The sequence below is a fragment of the Sciurus vulgaris genome (genome assembly GCF_902686455.1).
Source record: "Sciurus vulgaris genome assembly, chromosome: 14".
Classification (NCBI taxonomy): Eukaryota; Metazoa; Chordata; class Mammalia; order Rodentia; family Sciuridae; genus Sciurus; species Sciurus vulgaris.
In genome coordinates, this window is record NC_136475.1 from 3,060,352 (window position 1) to 3,065,927 (window position 5,576).

Below are 5,576 nucleotides of genomic sequence, written 5' to 3' on the forward strand. Positions count from 1 at the left end.
GATATCAGTGCATGTGGTTTGGCTTTACAGTTGCCACAATCTCATCATTTTTGGAGCCTACTTGGTTCCTGATTCAAGGTGTCATCAAGATTCCATTAGTGAAAATAAACCTAGACACTGAGTGCTTACTAGAACCGTGTGGGTTAAGGAGGATCTATATATGTATGAATCAGTCTTTCAATCAATCCACCTACCTACCATCACCATCTATCATCTCTTATCTGAATACACATTCCTATCTGTCCCTATATAAAACTCTATGTTTATTTTGATATTTCCACTTCAAGTCAAAATCCCATTTATTCTAGTGATATCCCTTTCAGGGTTGAGATTCCTTCCTCCTACAGTAAGGACGGTCGCTCTGATTATCTCTGGTGTCACCTCCCTCTAAATGAAAGCAGCCTCCTCTTGTCGTTGGCCTCCTCTCCCAATTGTGAATGTTCCCTGATCTGCTGTGTTACCCCTTGCCAGGACACAACCAACTCTACACCTGTCACTGAGACAAATACTCAAGAAAAAACAACTTAGAGCAGGAAAGAGTCATCCAGGCTCTTGGTTTCTATCCATGGCCAGGTGTCCGCCAGGCAGAAGCATCATGGAGGAAGGGCTTGGTGGAGGAAGGCAGCTCAGCTGAAGGCATCCAGGAAGTAAAGCAGAAGGGCTCAGGGGAGGACACAGCCTCCAGGGCATAGACCTCCTCCTCCAACTAGGTTCTGCCTTCCACGAAATCACGTAGATCATGAGTCCATCAAATGGATTGATCCCCTATTGAGGCATTCAACCCCTCAGTCTCTGGGGACACCTCATATTTAAACTATGTCAGAAGCCCTCCTGATGCTCCCTGATGTCCCCACCTGCACACAGGGCCACAGTCCTTTGTACTCTCCTCAATCTCTTGTACATTTGACCTGCACACGGGCCCCCAGGTCACCACCTACATGTGAGGACACCCTCCTCAACCTGTCCAGAGTACCCTCCGCCACCCGGGTGCCTGGCCTTGGTGCAGTAGAGGGTGTTCCAACCCCAACCTCCTAAATGGCTTCCTCCTGACTCATCACGTGTCCCCAGCCCTGCACCAGCCTCTGGGAACTGAGTTCTCTTAGGACCTGGATGAGATTTGGTGACAGGACAATAGACAGGTTTAGGAACAAGGGTAGACTCAGGACAGATGAGCAGGTGGTCCAGGGAGACCATTAGCTCCTGAAGGAAAGCTTAGGTGAAGCTGAGGGAGGGGCACAGCAACAATGGGAGGATCTCAGTGACATGAGGCCTGAGGTGTAAGCAGCACAGAGAGAAAGGGATCTGAGCTTCAGTGGTGGAAGGGCCCACCTTGACATTGGCTGGCCTAGATCAGAAGACAGGACTGAGCCTTCAGTGTGGAGGAGGCTGAGAGGTCAGCTGGGATGGCAGGACAGCATAGGCACCTGGCCAATGTTCTTTTCTCTTCAATCATCACCCCTGCACTTGATGTGTTTCCTCCTGGTCTGTTGTTCCCTTTACAACTCTTTGAATTTGTGGTGGAAATATGGATCACTTATCATGCCAAGTCTTAGGAGTCAGGCCTGGAGGAAGCCTCTCTGGAATGTGGATTGTGCAGAGGAACCCAAAGCAGGAGGTCAGTATTATCTGCAGCAGGTCATGGTTTGTGAAAGAGCTAATGACCTGGTCTTGACTGGAGAGTGAGCAAGAGAAGTGGGTCCTGAACCATGGTGAGAGCAAGGGCTCCCTCCACTCCCAGGAAAGAGGGATGGTTCTGTACTGTGGCCCCTGAGGAAGCACATTCCCTCCAGGCTAATCTGTGGTGCCCAGGTCTTTACTGGGACACTTCACCAGGGCTGAGTGACAGAGAGGAGCCACCCTGCAGCTGTGCCCAGACTGCTCAGTGCTGCTTATTTGCATGCACCCAGAACACAGCCCACTGCCCTGAGGACTTCTTAATAGGCTGCTCACACCCTGTGCAGGACTCAGTCCCATCAGGACACAGCATGGACGTGAGGACCCCTGCTCAGCTCCTGGGGCTCCTGTTGCTCTGCCTCCCAGGTAAGGAGGGACAATCTGAGGATTTTCTGAGATCAATATGATCATTGCTGCCTGCTCTTGAGGGACATCCCCCTATAAATCAAATAATTGTGTGCATATTTCTTTTCATGTGTCCAATTTCAGGTGCCAGATGTGACATCTTGATGATCCAGTCTCCATCCTCCCTGTCTAAGTCTCAAGGAGAAAGAGTCACCATCACTTGCAGGCCCAGTCAGGGCATTAGCAATAATTTAAACTGGTACCAACAGAAGCCAGGGCAAGCTCCCAAGCTCCTGATCTATGGTGTAAACTATTTGGAATCTGGGGTCCCCACAAGTTTCAGTGGCAGTGGATCTGGGACAGATTTCAGTATCACCATCAGCTGCCTGGAGCCTGAAGATTTGGCCACTTACTACTGTCAACAAGTTTTCAATTGTTCTCCGACAATAATACAGGCCATGACACAAACCTCCCAGGGAAGCAGAAGTGTGAGGCTGGGCTGCCCCAGCTGCTCCTCCTCCTGCCTCCACCTGCTGAGAACACTTCTCAGAGGCATCAGGCTCTCAGGGTCACTGGGAGTTTGTGTTGGGTTCGGAGAAGATCCTCTGCACCATGTACCTATGTCCTTGTCAGCCCCAGCACTCACCCGTCAGTCAGACCCACGTGAGTGGATGTCCCTGAAGGTGTGCAGGCCCTGCTCAATGCAGTACTGCTCCTCCAGCCTATGATTGACAGGAAGCACAGGAGGCCATTCAGAAGAAGCACCATGAAGAGTTCTTACACTATGGGTGCAGGACCCTGGTGCTGGTGAGCCCAGCCAAGGTGCCCAGTGGAACCAACCAGGTGTTCTGAGACCAATTCATTGACGGTCTGTTTCTGTGACAAAAGCAATACTGCAAAAACTGTGGATAAGGCTTCATCATAAGAAAGTTTCTCTGTCAGCCTCATATGCAAATGGGCATGTAGAATGTGAAGTGCACTCAGTATCAATATCAGAGTGAAAGTGGCAACAAACCATCACAAACATTCTGAAGAAAGAACACAAAAGTAAACCATGAAGATCATGGAGCACAGCATGGGGAATGATCCAGATCACTCTTCTGTGTTTGGGAATGTGAATGCACCTGAGTTGGATTCCCTGACCATGCACATACCCTGTGATCCAGGACTTCCTCTAAGAGCACACAGATGTGCACATGTCTCCATGTGCAGTGACCTCACAGCATTATTTGTGTAAACTGAAAACTGAAATAGGTAAGTTCCCATGAAGAATAGAATGGATCCATAAAACAATAAAAGTGCACATAACACTACAGACCAGTGAAAACCTTCACTGCCTTCAAGAACCCTGCAGGAGTAAGGAAGAGCAAATGGGAACAGGAGCATATGTCCTGTGGTCCAGTTTTATGTTGCTCAAAAACTAGCAACATTTCAATAAAGCTTAAAGTCAGCTTAGAAATTGGGTGGGAAACAGTGGGGTCATTGGTTATTCCTGGCTAAGATTTTTCCCTAGCATTGCATGTCCTTAGCATTATTCTCATTCCTCCTTAATGCATAATAGTTCTTCACACACATCTTTGATAGCCCTATGGACGTTGCCTAGAATGTCAAGGGGCTCTTTTTGTTCTCTTCCTTTCAAAAGTGTCTCTATCTTTGTTTTAATCCTTTCTTTATAACATATTGTAGTGTGACCTTCTCGGTTGGTTCTATATGGGACCTTCATTCATAGTCATCCAGAAGTTCCATATTCTTCATAATGTCTGGGACAGTTTCAGCCTTTTTTACTCCACAGAGGCTGAAAAGGCTCTGTCCCCTTGTGTTTGCACCAGGTGGAGCACATGGCCTGTCACTGTGCTTTGGGAAAGCGTTCTGGAAAGGGAGTGACTTATTGAATGCTTTTCTTTTTTTTTTTTTTTTTTTTTTTTTTTTTTTTTTTTTTATCCTGGTACAGAAAAACATTTTCTTAAAAAGAAAAGAAAAAAAAAATTAGTGTTTACCAAGTCAAAGAGTAGTAAAGGTAAAACCAAGCAGATCTGTATTTGGACAGAAAAACTTACATAAGGTAACCTCTTTGTGTGGTGCTAATATTATGAGGGGTACTTCAGTATTAGGTAAACCCAAGTAAGCACTGTTTTTCTCTACAGTCAACGGAAATTGTAGTTTTGTAAATCTTTTGTTGAACTTCTTACTATTACGCTTCATGCTCTGTATGTTTCTGTGTAAAACTCTTTGACTTTCCCCACTTTTCTGTGAGTGAGGAATCAGGAGTGGCTTCCTGGGTAGTCTGGATCAAGGTGTGTCTTCAGGTGTGTGGGACGTGAGCCACAGGTGCAGCATGGAGAGACTTCTCTGCTGGATCTCCAGGGGCCTCCCTTGGGTGGACAAGTGGATGCTGCCATTGGACAGGATTGGGATTCTCACTGTGCCCTGCCCTGGGCTGCCTGGGAGTCCTCACCAGGTGTCCTCTGGCTTCCTCTGGAGCAAGTCTCCCAGTGTGGTCAGCAGGCAGGATTGTCTGTGTCCTGGTCTCTGGGTTCACTCACTGCTCAGTACCCACTGTCCAAGTGATTTGCTTCCCTATTTGCTGATGGCTTTGTAGAGGCCCAGGGCCTGAGTTCTGGGACAGGGTGGAGAAGGAGAAAGCAGGAAGGTGATTGAGAAGGGGCCTAGGGGAGTGGGAATGGCAGGAGGGAGTGAGGTCTTGAAGCTCAGGGAGAAAGTGCATGAGGAGGGGGTGTGGCTGAGGTGCTGAAAGATGCAGTGACCTGAGGTTTGTAACTTTTCTAGTTTCCAGGTTGAGTCTCCAGTCACTTGCAATTAGAGTTCAGGTTTTCCTGCCCTGTCCCTGTCTCTTAGAGACTCCTGCCTGTGGGTGTCTGTTCTGGTGAGGGTGATTCTCTGCATCAGCCCTCTGCCATCTGCCCTCTGCCTCCCCAGTCTTGGGCAGTGTCTGGCCCTGGGCCTCACTTCCCTGATGGGTTCTAGGGAGTGTTGAGTTTCAGTTGGCTCAGACTTTGCTGGTGGCTGCTCCTTACCTGGTGACTGGAATTCTCTGCTCCCCCTACCAGCATCTTCAAGTCCATCCAGGTTCATCTATTCTCAGTATTGAAGGAGAACCCTGGTGCTTAATTTCATTTATTGTTTCTATTTTCCCACCTGTTTTGTGGTACATTTCTCTGCTTTCTTGATTTTGTTAGCATTAATCACTTTCTTATTACTTTTGCTCTGGTAATTTGTTAATTACACATGGTTTTATAATCTTGCAGGGATTGTTACCTCACGTTTCCTGAGAGAATATTTCAAATATGGGTTTCAGGTGTAGATAATGGTGGAATATAGGGCAGAGCGCACCTGATCTGGGCATTTGCATGGAGCCTCCTTAACAGATGGGACAGGAGCTGAGTGTTTGGCTCGGGGCTGGGATTTTCCATGGACATGAGCTGTGCTCAGGGAAGGGAGAAGAGGCTGGGTCAGAAAGCAGAGGAAATCTTCCCTATTCTCATGGGACTCTCCCAGTATGCTGCCTACTTGTGGTCTCTGTGGGCCTGTGGTATGGA